Source organism: Rhodnius prolixus, unplaced genomic scaffold, assembly GCF_049639745.1.
Source record: "Rhodnius prolixus isolate KJV_2025 unplaced genomic scaffold, Rpr scaffold_2, whole genome shotgun sequence".
Classification (NCBI taxonomy): domain Eukaryota; kingdom Metazoa; phylum Arthropoda; class Insecta; order Hemiptera; family Reduviidae; genus Rhodnius; species Rhodnius prolixus.
This window is the reverse complement of record NW_027411592.1, coordinates 9685730-9708038: the sequence shown is the minus strand read 5'-3', so window position 1 is coordinate 9708038 and position 22309 is coordinate 9685730. Positions and strand designations below refer to the sequence as shown.

At 31.5% G+C, this 22309-nt stretch overlaps 1 protein-coding gene and 1 long non-coding RNA gene across 3 annotated transcripts in view; one reads left to right on the top strand and one right to left on the bottom strand.

Moving 5' to 3' along the window:
- GILT1 (Gamma-interferon-inducible lysosomal thiol reductase 1) overlaps positions 1 to 22309 on the bottom strand; it is a 28677-nt gene that overhangs the window by 3630 nt on the left and 2738 nt on the right. The gene's annotated exons all lie outside the window — the stretch shown is intronic.
- Positions 5153 to 19774, top strand: LOC141450396 (uncharacterized). 2 transcript variants are annotated; one of them, XR_012456096.1, is made up of 5 exons: positions 5159 to 5678; positions 6770 to 6872; positions 9727 to 10027; positions 16745 to 16938; positions 17051 to 19774. It is a non-coding gene; the product is annotated as an uncharacterized lncRNA (long non-coding RNA). The 2 variants fall into 2 exon arrangements; XR_012456095.1 differs by having other exon boundaries at positions 5153 to 5678; positions 16745 to 19774.

The following is a 22309-nucleotide window of genomic DNA, read 5'->3' as shown; positions in this document are numbered from 1 at the left end:
TAAACAAAAGAATGTTATTATTTAAGGAAAGTTGAATAATCTAAAATAATTATAAATGATTTAAAACAATTGGGATTAGGGTTTCCAACTGTTTTCTTGCAAAATATCAATCTGCTTTTAGAAACTTCTCTTAGAAATATGTTTCATAATAGTGTGTTTAACAAATCATTGTTAACCACAAAAACCATCGAGTGAATGAATCATCCAAGCAAAAACAAATTACATAATCTTGTACGTTTCATAGCATAATGTGAGAACTATGGCCTGAATGATTAATAGTAGATTTTTGTTCAAAAATATATATTGACTCACATCTGATTAAAAAAATTAACTTTCTTGCTAAAACCTAGTAAATTAAAAAAAAGTTATTTCCACAAAAATGATCAAAGAAAAATGTTTTGATGTAGACCTAACAAATGATCTTATAATTAATAAAAACTGTTTTGTTATCGTTATCACCATTAAACTTTCAAAATTATGAAAATAATTAAATTAAATAAAAATTTAAATGATCCGAAATTAGTTGTTTAAAAAAGGAATTAATTATTACTAATTAAAATTTTACAATTACTTAGTTCAGATTTTATTAAATAAATTCGGAAATTTATTTTGTCAGTATGCTTATATATTTGGGTAGAAAGTCGATCATTATCTTCTTTGTCTATGTTAATAATAAACTATGGTGTATACCCTCCTAATCGAATGAAGAAAAAGTTTTCGCCCAACTCTTCTCTTCTCTGAGAGGTAGCCATTGCATTTAGCATAAATGCTGCGCTTTTTCTATCTGGTTATACCATCTTATTTTGTGTCGTTTGTTTCAAATCTCAAGTAGAACCGAAGATTAATATACTTTTTATGTCTACTCCAAGCTCCAAGCTCTGGGTATATAACAAAAGTCTGGTGTCACTACTTTCTCTGACCAAAAATTTCATCGTATAAACTCTGAATTTTTGGTACATATTAATTCTTCCAAGCATTATATTTTCTCCTTAATTCAATATTCTTCCTAGATTGTCAAACCGCCTGTCACACTGAAACCACACTTTTGAGGGTTGATTGCTTCCATCTCTTTCACAGAATGCTTTAAAACTTAATTTTTCTTTACAAAATTTGGACAAAAAAGTTATAGAACTTTGTGTATGTAATGTATACAAGAAGTTTATAGAAACTCTTAGGAGCTGATCTTATTTTATTTCTTCTGTCACCTACTATTGTCAATTTTATTTTTTTGGAAACTTTTCCCGTAAAATAATATAGAAATAAGTACATATTTCTTAAAATTAATTATGGAGAAAATTTTTCATTCTTAAGTGTATAATTGCGATCAGTGTCCTAGCAGAATCTTTATAAAAATATATTATATACATATCACGAATAGTAAATAGGGACCGAACAAGCAGTCTTTCATTCTAGTTTTAAATAGTTATTGATTCGCTAGAGAGGTTAATGTTCCTCGTATAACACTAGAGAGTTCAAGATTTTGGCGTAATTGAACAAGCTTGTACAAACTGGTCGCTAAGACTTGTTTTTGTGCGTGTGATCACTCAATAAAGATGTCCACGTGGATAGGCTGAAAAAAGTTTTAGATTTACTATCAGTAAACCTAGTTTAAAGAAAATCGGTGAAGACGATGTTGGAAAAATTTTTCATTAATTTTTGTTAAAATGGTACATATTTTGAAAGGAATAAGTAAATGTTAAGTATAGTAATGCCAATTGTTTTAGATAGGTTTTACATTATTTCAAGTTAATTGTATTCAGAATATACCTATCTTTATTTACACCCATGACTTAGAAAAGATAACAAATAAGTGTTCAGCTGTTATTATTTCCTGTGGACTGAACCTTATCTACATCGGCAATGGGGTACTTAAGTAGTTCAGTATCAGTATAGTTTTTATTTGTAAATAATATTAGGGAGTTCATTTTATACGAAATTTAGTGAAAGAAGTTCAAATTATTAATTATTTATTGAACTTGATGAATGAAAATTTTTCTATCACTGTTTTGTGCCTTAGTATATTTTATTTAAGCTGTCATTTTTAAATTAATCACATTAATTAATCGGTGTTCGGCATAAATGTTAACAACAAAAATCAGAGATACTTCAATCGGCAGATATTACATTTAAATGCCACTTGTTAGCCAGAAAATGGGAGAGTCACTTTAAAGAATAAATTTTTCACTTTTTTGTGCCATTTTATCAAAAACGGCTTCTACGATTTCTTTAATCTTAGTATATACATTTATTGCGAACTTGTGGATCTATAACTTTTATTGGAAACTTTTTCCCAGAATAATTGATTTTTTTAAAGGAGATTCTCATGAAATGCAACTTAAATCTTTTCCTAAAGATCAGATAATATGGTAGTAATCAATTTCATGAAAAACCTTGAAAGTTGATAAAGTCAAGTTCTACAGTCAAAAAATCTGACAAAGTTCCGAAGACTAAGTTCCAAAAATCTGACATTTCCTTCTACACAAATAAGGAAAATCAGATTTGGTGAACTCTAAATCAAAATTTAGTTGTCCATGCGGAATTTTCTCAGCTTATCGTTTGACTTTCGAAAATATTGTGGGAATTCTCTCAAAGAAACTTATTACATATTATTAGAAATAATATTATTTCTGAATATCTTTAAAATAAACCCAAAATTAGAACAGTTTTTGGAAAACATAACATCATTAGCGTGAATTAGCATAGTTAGTCCAACTGAGAACTACTCAACAGTGTGAATCAGCTTAGTTAGTGACTTTTAAATTACTAACTTTAATCTGAAAATTGTGCAGTTTTCAATGGGCACTGTGATCGTACAGAAAGGCTTTTTTTATTTCCAAAAAGAAATTGTGCAATTTAGTTCGTCATCCATACCTTATTTTTTTTACCTTATTACTAGTCCGCCCCGCCTCAATTTTCAATGCAGCAGTAGATGTGGACATGTTCGGAACATCAAATAAAGTCAAATCGATAGCACAGTTAAAGATCTCTCCTTAGTACCTCAGTACCATCGTTTGTGCGTAGAATACCAATTATAAGTTTCAAGAAAATTTAATTGCTTAAACGCCCATAAATCGTGTGAGTGTTCATTCATTGTTTTTGTACAATTTACATAATGTAGGAATTATAGTTAAATTAATAATGCAATTCTCTCAATTAAAAAATACCTATAAAACATGACCTATTTATTGTTTAGAAAAGTGGGGATGAAATCCTGCTTACTTTCAGGAGAAAGTTGTCTTCATCTAAATTATGTATACAAATATATGTAAAAGTGGATCTGTTTGGTTATTATAATTAACACGGTGGTCCAGTTATCATCTGCAGACTTTTTTTTTTTACTGTAAAAGAAAATCAGAGATGTTTTTTCAAAACCCTTCTTTCCTAAGTTTTGTTCCTTTCTCTTCATAGATTTTAGGAGGATTTAGGGGAATACCGCTTTATTGTAGGGTATGTACAATAAAATTGAATCTCACTAATATTCAGCGAAAATTTGAACTTAATAAAAATATAAGTTAGAATATTGAGAATTGTAAAAAAAAAAGTCATGTGAGAGATCAGACATTTTTTTTAAACTCATCAAGGAAGCAGTAATCTTGTTGATGAGAGTAAGAGAATAAAGGCGACATCCGAGGCTTGGAAGTAATGCTTCTCACACTACATCACCCAGTGTACTCAGAAGGAAGGAAGGAATGCGTTCTGGAATATGGCCAGATCCAATGGATAATGAAGTTTAGATAATACGGTATTGTACTGGACAGAAGACTAGCTGTTGTACGACGAATTCTAGTTATAAGAAATATTTCTTTCAGGACAATTTCCATTGTTTTACATTTTATAAAGATCTACCTCTATTTACTCTAACAACAGTTTGTCTAGAATGCTTAAAAGATTTCTAAAAAGTAGTTTAAACATGGAAATTCCTATTTGAAGGTTCCTTGAACATAATTGATTGTTTGCTTAAGGTTGTCTTGTCCCCATGACCCTACACCTAAATGAGGGAGTATTGTGCCGACCCCTATTTAGGTATAGTAGGAGAATATCCCAATTTTAAAAGTATTTCTAGTGCTCTTTCCCATTAGTCCATATTATGATATCATCTCCTCTGATTTATGGTGCCAAAGATCTCATATCGCAAACCGATTACAAACTACAACACACCTTGTTTTCAAGGGGACAAGACAACCTACAGTACATGACTTTGTTTTCCAGTATTTGTTGCGTTTTAAGATTGCGTTTGAACGACTCCGTTAGTTTTTCTTCCGACAGTTTCTGGTCCAGTAAATAGAATAGCGAACCAATCCCTTGCCAATTGGTCGGCCACTGACTTCACATTCAAGTACGGCCTTCATGCGACGGGAGAGCCACTTCTTACACTACCAAACAAGGGATAGGAAAATTTACCAAGCAACCATTGCCTTCAATACAGCTTCTAGAAAAAGACTTCCTTATTTTTTTAAAAGCCTTGTCTCAAGTTTTCCACATCACTAGTCTCAGTTTCAGTCTAGCATACCTCTAGCTTGGTTTGCAAGATATCATAAAAAGATTATGTCTGGATTCATTCCATTCCTAAGACGCAGGATATTTCAGAACTATCTTTAAACAGAACAGTTCCTTTTAGACCGCATGATTTCTATTAAATTTTTGTTCAAGTCGCTTGAAAATGATGTTCAAAACTGCATTAGGAGCCTCTTCCTGTTTTCGTTTTGCGCTACTGACCAAGACGTGTCCTTGGTTGTACCTGGGGCAGACACTGCAGCAAATGAGTTCAGTAGCTCCTGGCAAGTTAGTTAATATTAAAAACCAGCATTGGCCTGCTCCCACTTCAAGAAATTTATTGTTCCAGTAGAGTTAATTCAGGGAATTAGTTAACAATGCCAGGAAAGGAGAACATGGTTCTGAAATCTTCCAATCAAAAGGAACACCATTCTTAAGATTCCGTTTCTTAAGATTTTCTCCAAGTTATTTTTCTCAGTTAACTTCAGTATTCAAATTTTCCCATTGAAGTCCATTATTTGTATAAAAGCTGATTTTTTTGAGACTCATTTTCTTAATTAGAAATTAAGAATTTTCATTATTTGGCTGATTTATTAGGGCACATGTAGAGAATTCGATTACCAATTACAAAGTTTTCGTAACGTACTACACTGTGACGTGTGATGAAGGTTATTTCTTAAGTATTTATAACCTTCACAGTGTAATGTAATTCACACACTGAATTTTGATAGATAGTTAACCTACTCTGCTCGTTGAAAGAAGGTAGATTTACACGAAATATATTTTCTCTACGTGAGTACATCAGAGCCCACGACCTGACTACATGAACAATCGTACATGAAGAAAGATTGATGCAAGTCGGAAGGAAGGAAAACAGAATTTGAGTAAAGAAGCATAAACTTCTCTCGAAAGTGACATTTCAAGTTTGTTTAGTCTTGTGTCTGTTGGTTATCAAGACTAATTTTGTAGCCACCACTCAAAGAAACTGAATGATTGATTCATTGAAAAATTGATTGATTAACTTATTTAAATATGTTTTATGTTGTCTGTCATGTGGACAAACAGAGTGAAGATAGTGAACTCAGAAAATCACCCAGCAGCGATTCATTTTGAGCAAGCTGTACACCTAGACAGGTGCATGTTAAGTGTGGGTCATAAGTATCACAAGGAACTTAGCTGTCAAGGTAAACCGGTTCGTTTTTCTATGTTTCATGGCCTTCGTACGTATTGCATAACATAAACAACATTCTTGCCCAAGCTGAACAAGACGGTTTTAAGGGTATCTTGAGTGAAACTCACACACGAGTTTTTATTATGCTAGGCTACACTTAGGTTGTTAATTAAGTATATTATTTTAGATGGTAATGCCATGTTTGAAAGTACGTGATGAGTAAACAAAGGCGTGAGGGGGATTTGGGACTCAAAACCCCAAAGTATATAAAAATAAGTATTCTAATAATGTGTTTCAAAAAAATGAAATCGTAAATTACACTGCATACATTATTTAGGAAATGTGAGCTCTAAATAAGTTTAAACGGATCAACTCTTCTATAACTAGGTATATATGTAGAAAAATGAATCCATTTCTTGTTTAAATTCTCTTTATGATTCCCTTACCAAAAAGCTGGGCAAAGTTTTGATTCCGTGGATGTGCTGGGCCAGTTAACCTGCGCCATCGCGACAGTTGTGTCGTCTGTAGTTAGAGCACCCCTCCATTCCTGGTTAAGTCTTCAGCTGTCCGAATAGCCTCCTAGCCTTGTAGAAATGCCGTAGTAAACTTGAGCAAGTAGATCTTTTTCTCTTGCTTTAGTTTTTATCCTTCAGTATACGTTTAGTGATTCGCTAAATTTGAAAAAGTGGTATTCACAAATCGACCAGCCCATCATCATCAGTTCAATTCAAAATAAAAATTCGAAGACATTTCAAATTTGATATTTTGCTTTACCTTCAATAAGGTTTTGAACAATCGGTCCAGCAGGGGTGCTTCTCTATTGTACCGATTTTTAGTTTTTCGCGTAGTTCTCGAAAACGGCTCCTATATCTAACCAAATATCTAACATATATTATTTGTATACATACATTCTGATTTATAACTGCACAACAAAAATCTTATCAGCGCAACTTACTGTTAAGTCATTTATTAACAGAATCAATCACTTTTTAAAAAAGAGGCTAAATTTCATGTTTTGCAAAATCTCCCTATTTATTTATTCATCAATATCGTCTGTTACTTTTTTCTATAAAATGAGACTTAATTTGGATTTTTGTCTCTTAGGAATCGTATGTGGTGAGCAGTTTTTTATTGCTGGAATATAAGAGAGACCTGTTGGATTTACACTTTTTATCACTGCAATGGATTATCTTACTCTTTATTTGAGGTAAAGTGACCTATTGAAGAAAGTTTTTCTTTTATAATTATTAATTGTAGTCTTGTGAATTTAAAAACCAGTTTTATTATTATTGAAACAAGTAAATTTATTGGAAAATAATTTACAGAATGTCTCTTATGATGACGGAATTCCCATTGCAATTACTAGGATATTGGTTCAATTAGTTGTGAAGCAACAGGTTGCCTAACTGAGTTGCTATTTCCTCACTTTATATACTTATATATGTTCTCATTTATTTTAGTCTCATTGAATACAATATCTCAATAAGGGCTTAAACTTTTATAAAAAAATCTTTGACCACAGTATTCATAGTAAGGTTTTCTTGGACTTAGAATCGTACTTAAAACGCCTCTAGCATTAATGTTGTTCCCTTGAATAAAGGGATAGAAGAATTGAAGGAAGCGGGTTGTCACAGCTTCCACAAAATCGTATTTCTTTAAAAAAAAATTTAAACCCTGTAATGGGTCTAATACATGTACACAATGACATTCAAAATGGCTACAAACATTATTTTTATTCAGTAGACCCTCAAAATTTGTAAATTCATATTACAAAGCTGGATAGAACAAAAAATTGAGTCGTCAGTGCTCGACCAAGACTAGATCTCTGAATCAGCTGTCCACTTCACATCTTCTGAAATTCAATTTCCCATTCATTCTACTCTTTTTTGTATTCTAGAAGGTTTTTATATATTTACTACATAGATTACTTACTACTAGAATATATATATATTTACTACATCAACAAACGAGGTGGTTCAGCACATTGTAGTCTTGCATCCCATAAAGTTTAGCATATTTCGACCAAGCGGTGTCATCAGGTCGTCAGGTGTGAAATTATTCCTCAAATCCCTATTAGAAGACACACGTTAAAAGTTTGGACATTAGTCGATGCTCCACAAAGCCTACGATTCACTGAATTATAAAGGCCGATCGTGGGCTAGGAAACCATTCTTACGTCCTAGCATAAAGCCAAACTTTAAATCTTGTTTTTTGAAAAGTTGACCAACGTTACTAACTCTCTTTACTCTAGTGATACATTTGTTTTACTCCTACAAAGTTTTTGACCATGATACATAAGGAAAAGTTTGCATTCATGAACCATGTGTCCCAGTGATCGGCCCTGACTTTACCTTTAAACCATGCTTGGGGGACTAAACAGGAATTCCAGCGGATGCGTATTGTGCAAAACCAAAATTTTCACTCAAGCCTTGAGTGTGTCCTTGCTTGAGCTTTTCATCGGGATAGGCACTACAACCTCCTCACTTTATCTATTCTGGAGTCAAGAAGCTTTTTTCTGTATGCTTAGGGATGTGTAGAAGTTTGTCTTAAAAGTTCTGGGTTTGCAGGGAATTTGAGTTCTATTGGCTCAATATGTGGAGGCAAAGACAAGAGAAACACTCAAATAAGAACCACGACTAAAGTTATGGGCAGACTTGCTTGACCAGGGCTGAGTAGTCATCGTCCAAGAGTCACCGTCTGGACAAAGTTGGAATAGAAGACATATGAGCCAGCTGGGTCTGGAGGAAAGAGGTAGTTGTAGGGTTGCTTATTGAGGGAAGGATGCCCTTCTCGTACTTTCCCGTTGCGTTAGTGCCGATTAACCAGAGAACGTTGTTTCAGTAGATCGTTATTCTAATTATACCCACGATTTCATTGTGTAAAGAGTCATCCAATGCAGTACAATTTTGACTACAATTAAAATCATTTTTTGGTGCCAGAACCATAAAATCATGATGGCCACTGCCAAATATGAACACCTCGGTTTCTCTGCGATAAGAAACTATAGACAAATAAATATTCACCGTAATCAGTGGGCACCACGTTAAATATTTATTTTTATCGGGAATTAATTTTTGTTTAATATTTTCTGAAAAGGAAGGCAACCTTGAAGAAATTCGTGATATTTCTACCAAGGTAAATGTTATTAACTTGGTAATTATACGGATGATTTTTTTTTTTTTAACTTTCATTTCATTGTCAAAGGCTGAGCAATGTTCTTCTGTTAAACTTTTGCTAAACTTATTTTAGATTATACCCTTATTCCATTTTTTTGGCTAACTGAAGAATCAGGTGAAGTATAAAAATCAAAATCAAGGATAAAAATCATACTTATGTATGGTTGTAGCTCAAGAGAATTAAAAAGAACACTCTCACAAATTTCTCTGTCTACAATTTTAGAGCTCAGAGAGAACATTTTTTCTACTTCCATATTTTAAATGTTACTTTACTAGGAAATCCTTACCTAAGTAGTACCTTGTCTAAAAAATGTCCTTGATTGAATTTTCCTCGATAATTGTTTTAAAATCAATATTTTAGACCACCATCAGTGATCAGAGTGTAAGTACAAACTTGAAAGAAACATCATTTGAATAGTTTTCGACAAAATTTCAATTTTAATCGCCAGGTTATGCACCAATTGATTATTCCAAATCGAAATATAGTTGCATCTTCTTGCAATTTATTGGTCTTTAAGATGTTTTGTAAATACAAACACACACCTAATGAGAGAGAACAATTTTTTCATATTCAGGTGCGTCAATGTGGATGTTTTATGGAGGAATTTAATTTCGAAAAATTTAGCGTAATCGCAATACTTCCTTATACTAGTACACTATACAAAATGGAATGTACAAGTTACCTGTTTCATTGCAATGTAACGGTGAACGTGATCAATAAAGTTGTTAAAAATAACCGTATGTTTACTTTAAACGCAAATAGCGTTAGAAGTTAACTTTACTATTTTCTTTTTTGACAATATAGAATTAGTTATTTAATGTATTTAAATTTGCCTAAATTAAATCTTTGTAAAAGAGTTGCACATTATTGTTTTGTGTTTTTAGACGAGCTAGAATTGTCTCTCTGGTAACAAACAATAGAGGATGAGGATAGAGGGCACCTGGAGTAGATGTCGAAGAATAGAGATTCCGACTGTGACCAACTACTTCTTAGAAAGAAGTGTGGTCGATGGCACTTACTCGACTAGAAAGAGACGGCTGTACGAAGCAAGTGGACTCGCATACCTACACATTATACACCCAACCATGACTGACTCCTGATGCTAGTTAACCGGTAGCCAATTTTCAAATCATCATAACATTTCATCTGTGTAAACAATTTATTGTGTTTTACATTGGAGAGAAGGTAAGATTTTTGTTAAATAATTTATTTTATTTCCTCTTATTCCATAGTAAAGTGGGCACTTCAAATTTTCAAAATAATTTTCAATGGAATCGCTACATTACAAAAAAAATCTGAATTCAGACTAATCATGTTTATCATTACGTAATTTCTTAGTAATGTCATTACGTAAATTACGATAAGAGAAATTCGTATGAGTGTGTGACTCATATTCCAATGTAATTAAAGATGAAGAATTATATTAATATTAGTGACTAAATTGGTGATAGTGTGTAAAAGAAATTGATACATGGAGGAAAGAAAGTGGTTTGTGGTTTGATTGTACATCCGCTTTAAAAATTTAAATTAATTTCAGTGCACTAATTTTTTTGAAGTTATTCACTTTCCATTAGACTTTTTTGTACTACTTTTTATACTATGTCTTAGCCGTACAGAACTTTCATGTGAATTTCCCAAGGCAGCATCCTCTTTTTTACCAATCAAAACCAGACTCTGTTGTTATTATACTTATTCTTAAATCCAGAGAAAGTAAAAAATCGATAATGTTTATTACTAATTTTATTTGATTTAGGTAAGTTTTAGTTGATTTCTTTAAAATATAAAATGGAAAAAATGAAAATCTATTGCAAACTAAGTAGTATTGTAACTACAATTAGTTATTGCTGTAAATGTTTGATCTTTCTTGTTCTTACTAAGTAAGATGAAGCATTTTGATCATCTCAAATTTTCGATTTTGCTTTCTTAACCGAAAGTAGCCATTCTCTGAATGGATTTTTCACTTTTTGAAAGTTTCCTCCAAAAATAAAATGGAATTATTTAATTCTTAATAGTTGATAAGTCCCTACATCACCCAAAAATATCGTTTTAAAGAGATGCCTAACCGCCAACCTCGCTCTGAAGTGCGCTTAATTGTATTATTGAGAAAATGTTTCAAATAAAAGTTGAACATTATTTGTAGGTCTAGCGCCAAATTTAAAGAAAATCATAGGAACCACGGAATATGAGAAAATAAAAAGCGTATTTAATGAAATAGTATTTTTGGTTGATCGCTTTCACCAAAACTTAATTGACGCGATCCCTAGTGGCATTTAAGCAAAATAACAAATTTTAACTTTTTTTATTCTTTTGAGTTATCACGAATGAACTCATACATACAGACCAATTTGTATAAAACACTTTTTGGATCTCTCATAACTAGTTTTTCCTAGTTTCTCTCAAAACCGTAATACTTTTCTCTCACTAGTAAGAGAATGTAAAATGAAAATAAGAGAATCGTCTAAGATTGCTTAGGCTCATTTATTTTTAAAATACTAAATTTAGTTCCCAAATAATAAGTTAAGATCCCTTAGTGTAAAGATAAATAAGTGCACCGTAAAATCCAAAATTGTCAGATAAGGACCTAGCAGCGTAGACCACTAGACAGTCTTGACGAGGGTAGCTTCCTGTTGGCGTTTGGTTAAAGGGGGACACGACCCAGTAACCCTTAAATAAGTGAAGGTGCCGTGCAACGGCACAATTTCGTGAGCCGGCCGGCCGTGTCTAGCTAAGAGTTAGAGAGTGGAATGCTCGCCCCGGACCTTCTACTTGTTCTTCCAGTTACCCTACCTGCTTGGTGGCTAAGATAATTGCGCCAGCGTGAAAACAAAGTAATCTCCATCAACGGAATGAGGAGTGTTTCTACTGTTGACCCTGGCAACAACCGACAGAACTTGTTTCTCTTGCTTTTTACACTAAACCCATCATCTATCCTAATGCTAATTTTTCTACATTGGCAGAGATCTATTAAAAGAAAACACCATCTCCATAATAACTACTTGCAATGTATAGTAGAAGAAATTTATATACTTTTATAATTGCAACCGCCAGCGATGTAAATTGTAGGAAAAATAGGTAATTTATTATTTGAAAAATTCTATGGGGAAAATTAGAATTATTTAGTATTCAGACAATATTTTTCCTTGAATAGTATTATTACAAGGAAAAAGAAAATTTATCAGAACAGTAAAGTCAAATATTGTCACTTGATAATAAGAATTAAAAAAAAAGATAAATTTAATTGTAGGCTAGTTTTGACTTTCATTTATCATCCCTAATTAAGGGAAGTTACGATTGGGTCAGATGTTTTTGTCGGTAATATTAGTTTTAAATACTTCTAATTCCACTCCAAAAAAATAAAATTTTGTGTGTGTCTGGTATCTGGGTTGTGTGTGAACGTGAGAACTCAAGGACTAAAAATCGCAGGTACCTTGAGGTCTGCTTTAGGTGCCACCTAACTGTGGAGATTTTTCAGTTTTTTGAGTCTCTTTTTTATTTTTATTACTTCCTTAACATAAAATTTAGAAGACAAGAAAAATATAAGACAATAGTTCGATTAAAATTAGTTTTAGTAAATTGTGAATGATTGCCATTATTACAAGTATGATAATAAACCAACTTTATTAACCATTCAGTAGATCTCTTTGTGAAAGTAGGCGAGAATAAGAATGGGAATAAGATGGTAAATATCTCAAACTATATAAGGAAAATATCATAGACAAATATAAATATCATTGACTCTTATCTGGCATTAACCTGATTATCAACTCCAAATGTAGCTTTCTATACATGTATGTATATCATCTCACAATTCGGGAAAGAATGAAGTGAAATTTCAACATCACAATTTTATTACTATTAAGATCACCTAATGAGTCATATTCAAGAATTTATCGTGAAAAACATCTAATAAACAGTGAGTTGTTGTGTTTGCATTTTTCTTTTAATAATTGTAACTGTATCATTTGTTAGTTTGCCCTTTAAATAAACAATTGAGAATTCACCATATTGATAAAACTTAACAATAGAACCTTTGATCTTCCCAAATTTTCCAACAATAACTCAATCTATAAATTAAAAGGAAGTTTTTTTTCATTAAAAAGTGTTTCTCATGAAATATTTTGGTTGGTCACAATTGCATAAGAATTATTTGATTTATATTTTGGTTTCTCTTCGAATACAGTTTGGTCGAATGATCTTTATCTCTGTAATTCATTATAGTGTAATTTGATTCTTTTATTATTTCTGTATATTTCTGTTTACTTTCTGAAATATTGATTACTTAAACTTTTATTTACTTAATGTGATTATATATTCCTAAATCATTACTTTATTTTAATACGCCAAAATGAAAAATGTTTTATTTGTTTAATTCTATAGATGGTCAAATTTTATAGGTATTTTGTGAACAAAATTACTATGTTTATTCGGTTTTATTGCTAAAACAATAATAAATTTATCTAATAACTTTTTTCGTTTTTTATTTAAGACGCGTCAAACTATCGTAGGCATGCTATCTGCCAGCCCTCGGGCGGTGTTCACTCGTGATAGACAATGCTATCCATTAACTGCCTGCTGTAGGGAATTTGAAAAAATCTAAAGGCGATCACGTGGACAGAAATAACTTAAAATAATATTTTTCAAAGGCGCGTTAACGCCTAAGGTTGCTTGTTGGCGCTCTGAGCTGTTTTTCAGTGTTCTGCCAGTTTCCTTTGCTGATAATACTGTCAGCTACCGGAAAGTGAGCTGTTAGAATAACCTTGGAAGAGAAAATCTAGAGGGCTAGCTGCTGGATTCGAACCCGGGATCTCCGCGTAGGAATCTCACCATAGAACAATCTCTTCCCTCCCTGAGCTATTATTATTTACCTTCTCTTACTTCTGTATAGAGGGATTATTTTGATTGTGCCAAATTCTTAATATTGCGTTTTCACTGTAAATAAAGTTTTAGGGTTTCGTGAGTTCAGCAAGTTGTAGACCAGCTGTGCAAATCTCTCAGACGGAAGTTCTTACCCTTTCATGATTGGGTTTTTCAGCTCATTGAGTTTTTCTTACAAATTGTTTCTAAGATTCCATTTAAACGTAGCTAGTGATTTCAGCATGTAACTACAGATTATAATCATCTTATAAACAACCTTAGCGGAGGAACATGTGGTTCTACAACTTGCGTAATATTGCAGAAGATTGACTGCTAGATTTACCGAAACTTTCTTTATGTTTACTAAATCTTCTGTTTACACATACGGTAAAAATATCTGCTCACCACCTTGAATTTCATTAGAGGCCATCTGATTCTCTAATTTTGGTACAGCGTTCATCCTCAGAACATTGGAGAACCTTAAGAGGGATTAAGTGTGAGTTGCACCTACTGCCAGTGAGGCTTTGGTGGGAAGGCGTGAATTGCATTAGACAGTTTGATACCTAACCCTAGCTATAGGCACAGTTTTTTTCCAAGATCTCTCCCAGAGACCTACCTAGCTTGAGTTGATTTATTGAATTTGAGTTGCTAAAGGTAAGTGGTCCCTCGTGGCACCATTAGAAACCATAATTGGTGACAGTGCATAATTGTTTAAGAGCGAACACAAGCAATTCTAAAATGCTTCCACAATGAAAATTGCATTTAAAGAAAGTTGTGTGAGTTTCCTGCAGATTTGTTTTTTGTAACTATTGTTAAAAATTAAACCTAAAATTATTCAAAAGTATTAAGTTGAAATATTCATAATAAACAAAGTCAATGCAAATGAATAAGTAGACTAACAATTTACTCCCCTCCCACTGCCACATATAATTATATTTTAGGTGAAAAAAGGAACAGAAATTATGTGAGAAAGGAAATTCGTTCAAAACGGAAACAATGGGAATCATAGAATTAGGCAAGAAAATGGGAATGACTCAAGGAATTGTGTAGGAGGTGAATGGGAAACGTCGTAAAGGTCATTTGTGTCCGTCGGGTTGGTGACCTGCAACAGTCGTCATGTTTGGCGATGGCGTGTGTATAAGAATTTAATATTTTTCAATCAAATAATTCAACCAAAAAGTTCTAAATCTCATCGACTTCATTTCTTAAACAAAATTAAATTACTTCATTATTCAATTCTAATACAAATGAAGTTCATTTATTTCTTTGTTACAATTCAGTATGGTAATTGGCTAGATCTCTCTTGCCACAATTATTTCTTACTTTACAAAGTTAAAAAATAAAGTAAATTTAAAAGTTTGGACACGTATGTGAAAGAGGTTGAAAATCCAGAACAAAAATAGCTTTTACATTTTTTTTCTGTGTTGTGATATTTCATTATTCGAGGTTTATTTTCAATATTTAGTAATAGTTAAAATAAAATGATTAAATATTTTAACATAGAAAAAAAAAAGTTGAAATTAACTTTTTGTCTCTGATCTTAGCAAACAAGTTTCCGGTTCTGATGATTAAATTTCCATTCTTCAAAAACAACTTTTATCGAATGAGGAAAAAATGAAAATGGGAAAGATACCAATTTATTAAAAATTATCTCTTTGAAAGAAAGAAATTGATCGGTTAGAATTGTGCTTTCTAGTTCGTTATTTACTAAAATCTCTATTTGTGATGGGACATTGTAATTAACTGAGGATATTAGAGCAAATGGGTTACATAAATAACAGGCGTATAAATAACAAGAAATTACATTAAATAATTATTTACTCATTAAGGAAAAAAAAAAGAAAATGTTTACAGAAATACAATAATGTGATTACGCACTTTCATCATATGTAGATCAATTTAACCGGAATTACTTAATTTGGTTCAATATTATCGACGAAATACCTAGGGAGGATTTCTTCTTGAAGTTAATGATTTAATTACTGCTCATTTATTTGTCAAAATAATTACCCGTTAATTTATGACAATTGTGTGACCGTAAAAAAAACAGCACTACAAAATAAAATTATATCTATTAATTAATAACCGAAGCTATTAAGAGAGCACCAGGTTGAACTAGACATATTTAACCAAATGCTTTTACAATTCATTTGCTACAAAAAAAAAAAAAATGGTTCTTTTAAATACCGCCTGATTCTCAAGCTTGATTGAGATTTTGACTAGTTTTTTAAGATGTGCCGCGATTTCTGTACTTTCTTTTACTTGGAAAGTATCGCGAACATACCAATTTTTGAAATAGAGTATTTACCAGAAATTATGTCGATAAAAAATGTATAGTAAATATAATTAATGAAAATAATGATAATTGAAAAACTATAAGAATTAAATGTTAGATGTTTTCAACCAATGATACAAATAATATTATTATAGCAAACTTCCTGTAACAAAATATTTGGGTGGGGGACAAAAAGAAAGAATTTCACAAGTTATAACTCGGTTTTGGGTCATGCGCTAAACTTGTGCTGGTACATTTTAAAACAGGTGACGCAACTTAACATTTAGAAAGTAAACCAACTTCTTTATATGTATATTCTTATTTTAAAAAAAATAAAAAGTGTCACGCTTGCCAGAGCAGCATACAGACAGATAGACAGACGGTCTTAACGATAGAAATTAATTGCAGTTTCTCTTACTGGTGTACGAGAAAGTGCTGCACTAGTACGGATTAAAAATTTAAATTTTCGAAAGAAATAAGAGTTTAAAAAACAACTAGTGGTTTTTGTAATTTTTTTTAGAAGATCAATGATCAGTACAACTCAAAAAACAAAAAGTATTTATATTGTAATGGGCATATTTTAGATTTTAAGTTGTCACTGGTAATATGGCCGTTTTATCGTTCCTTGAGTGTGAAAAAGTTGTTTTTAAAATTGGTGCATACAGTGTGAGTGCTTTGGTCAGAATTGGACTGATTTAGTCTGAAGTTCCAAATAGGTTAAGATTAACGCAAACTAACACTAAATGACTGATGGAATGTAATATGTTAAACAGCGTTGCAGAGCCAATCGACCATCTACACTGAAGTGGGGTGGGGCTTTTTGACTCATTTTGGAATCATCTCTTATACTGGAGAGAATCTAAACAATAAGATACCGCTTGGAACGTGGTCTCTACTTTATAGGCGATTCCGTGAGGGTAACATTGAACACGAACGTGAAAGGAACATCCGTTTCCTGTACGGACAGGTAGATCTGAAACTTTTTATTGTTTAACCTTTTCTCTTTTAGGAGTAACATTTCTTATGAATAAAATCTCGTTTGACCTCTAACATCCGTCATGCATTCTTTTAACTTTCAGCTAGCTAAGTTCTATCTCCGACCTGGAATTTCTTATTTGTTATTAATAATCTGTCATCAAATAAGTAAGTAATGCTTTTAAGTCATACTGTCAGACACTTTTAGTAAAGAAAACCTCCGCCTTACTTGCTCTTAAGAATTAAATATAATTGAAGTTATTGCGATCTTTTGTCAAATTGGGTTTTTACTAAATACTTCCGATCTGCGATCCTCGTATTCAATACGTCATTTTATCGATTCGTTGAAGCTAATGGCAAAATGAAGCGATTGTTTTTTTAATATTCGTGAATTGATTTGTACGAATATAATGTTATTCACCTCAACCTACTTAAGAACAAGATTGCTGTCATAATCAATGTTATCTATTTTATTATTTAAAACTGAAATGTGAAAGATCTCAAATTACACCTAACTATGGACGCAATGGCATCGTTTTTGAAATCCCTTATTCTTAGCCACTGAATTCCATTTCTCTTTGCATTTTCCATGCCCTGTCTGGACATTGCCTTCGCCCAACCTACAAGTGGAAGTTTTTTTTTGAGGGGCACTCAGAAAATTTGATTTTTATCGTTGAATGAAAGGCAAAGATAAGACGTGTGTGTAAGAGTTCCCAAAAACTGAGTAATGAATTAAACAGTTCCCTACAGTCATTAAAATAATATTTCAGTAATGATTCATTTGAATTAAAAAATTTAGAATATTGTTTATTGAAGCCATTGTTAAGTAATATGAATTTATTACGCTCTGTCAACAAAATGAGTAATTTTTAATATGAACTAGGTATTGTTTATTTTGTAAAATAATTTTGTTTATCTCATGTAGTTTACTACATTTCTTAAATTGCTAAAATAGGTTATTTAAGAAATCATTTTAAAAAAAAGAATAATAAAGGATGAAAAATGTTTAGTATTGTACGTTTATTTTTGTCTTAAATAACTTTTGTCTCTATTATATAATCAGTTTTGTCTGTAGGAAAATTAAAAAAAATATATATATTTTGAACAACATACGACTTTCTCCTAATAATTAGCGAGCTATTGAACGTACATTATCTTAATTAAAATTTTAAGGCGTCTTAAGAAAAATGAAAAATTCATTCAGTAATGTGATATTTCTAGTTGGGAAATTTTGTTCAACAATTTTGGATTTTAGTAAAACAAGTATCCTTCATTTCGTATATTTAAAAAAAAATATTAAATTGTCATTTTTTGTTCTTGAGTTTTTGACATAAATTTTATTTCAATTATCATCAAGGGCATTTACAAATACTTATCTACAAAAATATACATATATGCGTTTAAAAAATATAACCCTGTCACTTTGTGGTAACAATAAGTAACAATCACCTTGTTAGTTATCTAGTCAGCCTTAAAATTTTAACTATAATTTATTTTACAATAAAAAAATAATAATAATAATACACCGTCTTGTTGAGGTAGAGTCATCTAAAACTGTTTGAAGTAATAGAAAATAGTCATTAATGTGAATTATTTTGAAACCTATTTACATGTTAAACTTGGTGTAACTTAATTTTGACAGTTATTAAAAATTTGTATAACTATACAAACATTTTTTATATCTTTACAAACAAACTATACATTTTCAACTAACTAGTTGAAAAAATCTAATTTGAATCCTCATAAGACTTTCTCTTAAAATCAAAATGAGCAGTTTCAAAAAATGAAAAGAAAAATTCATTGAAGGCTACTTCCGCTATATATAATTACATATTCTTCTCAGATCATTGTTTACTTTCTCTTTCTAGTGGCAAGTATAGCGATCATGATAAATTATCGACACTAATTTTTCATCGATAATTCAGTTTTGTATAGTTTTACAATTTTTTTCGAAAATTGTTCCAACAATTCTCTTCTAACTACTTGTGCATACTCACCCATTGCAGTTCTACAACTTTTATACGAAACGTATGTCCAGGAAAATTACGTTAATGGCACAACTAAGAGAAAGCGTGGTTAGACTTATCTCTGGAATGTCATGTTAGAAGTAAAGTAAGGTCTGTCAATTGTATATAATAATAAAAGGATTTAATATGTTGCTAAAATTTTGAGTTCTAAGGAAATTACTTAAATACCACTTTTCTTGTTTGAGATTTTCTTTGAAATACGAGCCTATGGACGGAAAATTAATCTTTGTGCAGTTCTGAAGAAGAGGTGGGATAGGCATTCGTCTGAAGTGTTGTTAAAGTACAGTTTGACAAACTATGTAATGTTATGAAGAATAATTATGTTTAAAAAAGTTTCAAAAATACGGAGTTTGAACTATTGAACTTAGGGATTTACAGTAAAGGAATATCGTGAAGGCACACACATTGGATTTTTCTGTGAATACGTAATATCGAATATTTGACATGATTACTTCCTCTCTCAGACATCTTTTACTTTGTACTAAGTGAAAGTTAAAAGAAATCAACACTTAGCGAACTTACTTACTTTGCAACTAAGTAATATTTTATGGCGAGTGTGCCAAATGAATAGCAGCATTAAAATTGCTTTACCGTGTTCATGTAATTGATTTTATTTCTTTATCCGCAATAAATTGATTAATAAATTAACTGTTTTCTGAAAGATTTGGTGAAAAAACACTTAATAACTTTCTCCTGACTGTAATTCTCACTAACTTCAAGCTTACTTTCTCTAACGTGGAATGTTTACGAAAGAATTGGCTTCAGTATTCTAGCAATTGTCTGTGAGACCGTACGAAAATAATAAAAATAAATAAATAAATAAAATAAAATAAAAAACGATTCTCCCAGAATATTCCATCAGTACTTTGGTAGAAATCAATATTCTTCGAGACAAAGTTCTAAAGTGACTGGCATAACGTGTTATGAAAAAACCTTTGGTATAGAATAAAACTCAAAAATTCATTTTGTAGGCGCACATGCGCTGCATTGATGTAAAAATATAAGATAATTAACGGTATATCTGATGTTTGCAATTGTTTAACATTAAATAATTGAGTAATTCTCCGGAGTCTTATTTTTATAGCAATACCGTTTTTATATGCGAACTTTATGTAGGTAATTAAAAAATAAAATTTTCAATTCATTTTAAACATTAAATGTTAAACCAAGGCTAGCTCGAAAATCTTGAACAGTTCAAATTCCTTGTTTAGATGAAGTAATTAAAACAAATTACATCATCAATTGAAAGTTCCTTCTGAGGTTTAAAAAAATTGCATTAAATCATTCTTTTAACTTTTTAAAACAGGTAATTAATATGAATAATTAATTCTTCCATGATTTAGATATATAACTAGTTTTGTTATTTATTATTAAAACCCCATTAATAGTATCACATTTTCGAAGTGCGTTTTTTTACTGCAAACTAAGGATACCCGGCCTAACAGTGTTTTCGAGACCATTTATACTGAAGGATTTACTAAGAGAAAAGAAAAACAACCACAATGAATTCTTATTTCTTTCTCAAACATGGGTTAAGGCAATCAAAAGAACACGACGCTACATAAATATAAAAAAAAAACCTCTAGCTTTAATAATTTTTTTTACATTCCATATATCATACATATGTTATATCATATGTCCGTATTATTATAATTATTTAATAATTACTATGATTTAAAGCGATTAAAATATTCGCTTACAGCTCGTCCAACCTGACCTTGATTGGTATCAAACAGTAATTCTTAGCAAAAAGTCGCGTAATGTGACACTATTTTACAACTACGATTTTCGTAAGATAAACAAAATTTAATAAACGAAAATAGAACTGACAATGTATTTTGCCTGTGGAAAATGTCGGTCAGCTGGAAGCGCTGTGTCAGAGCAATTAGTTTACTGCTTTTAATATGGTGTGTTTACCTTTATCTAACCTAAAAGATACACACCCAAACAAATTTCCCTTTAACCTAGATATTTCAAACGTTTTTACACGCTCAAGTGGCTAAATACAACATACTTTATAATGCGATTTAGAAGAAAAGTTCTGGTTTGAACAATCAAACAAAATAAACTGTCTCTTACTACAAATTCTTATCATATTCATCACTTACAACGAAGTAAAGGAAGTGTAAGGAAGTACTCATGCCTTTCAAGTTTTCAATACAAAAAATTGTATTATGAACACTCGTACTGTACTATTTTCTCTTTCTTCAAATCTCAAGATTATCTAAAGGTTCAAACTCCAAATTATTGAACCATTTTTAGTTCTTTTATACATACTTTTAATAGATATAATTTTATGTTTTTAAGACCTATGATGTATTTGATTTCCACTTAATGCAAAAGCTACGTTTTAAAGAAAATTCTGTTCGATGACATTTATGTTTGAGTTTGTTATACTTTAAAGAAAATCGTTCGTTGGATCCGTTTTTAAGAAGAAAATCTTTAAAATGGTGTGAGTAAAAACCTTCAAAGCGATAAGTCCCGTTGAGGAAGTTCCTTCAAAATGCTAGCTGCACCCTAAAGGTACTCAAACGAACTGTACAAGTTGACAGATATTTTCTGCTTTTTGAGCTCATATACTCACAAATCAACATTGCGCATAGCCATATTTTCGTTCTAAATTCTATAGTTCAAAAATTTAGCATGATCGCTATACTCTCCTTAACAAGAGAGAGTAAAACAAAAAATGACTTTCAGATTCCCTGAGTCGTTCACGACCGACGTGAGTAAGAAGGCTTCGCCGTAATTCCAGGGTCATAATCCCCTCCACAGTCGGGAGACTTGATCATAATTCTACCATCTCACTCTAACCTTTTCTTCTTACACCATTCACTCTGTCTTAGGGTTATTTTTTTTCTTTTGCTACCATAGCCTGTTAAACATTTTCTTATGAGCCGAGTACTTTTCAACGTTAGCAAGTGTTGTCACATTTTCTTTATAATTCTTTAAGTGCAAATTTCAGTGCAATTTGTTTAAATCAACTGCAATAATTTCAAAACGTCTGATGAGAAACTTTCATACGATCTACTTTTACTCTATAGTGAAATCATACTTGAATAATTTTCTTCAGCGGTTTGAAGTTCGGCCGTAGGCAATTCAGCCTTTAATTTTTACTACACCTAAAGTGGTAAACTTCTGTAACATATCAGTAGACCACTAGGGCACATGCCCGAACCGAAACTTTTGGCGTCTAGAGAAAGAAGAGTTTTTGACACCTATTCCCAAAAAAACAAACACAGTCCGAAACATATAAGTTGTCTATAAAATCTGGCCTTCATTAAATTGATAACTTGGCATTCGCACTCCACTTAACTGTGCGTTCAGCACCATAAAATT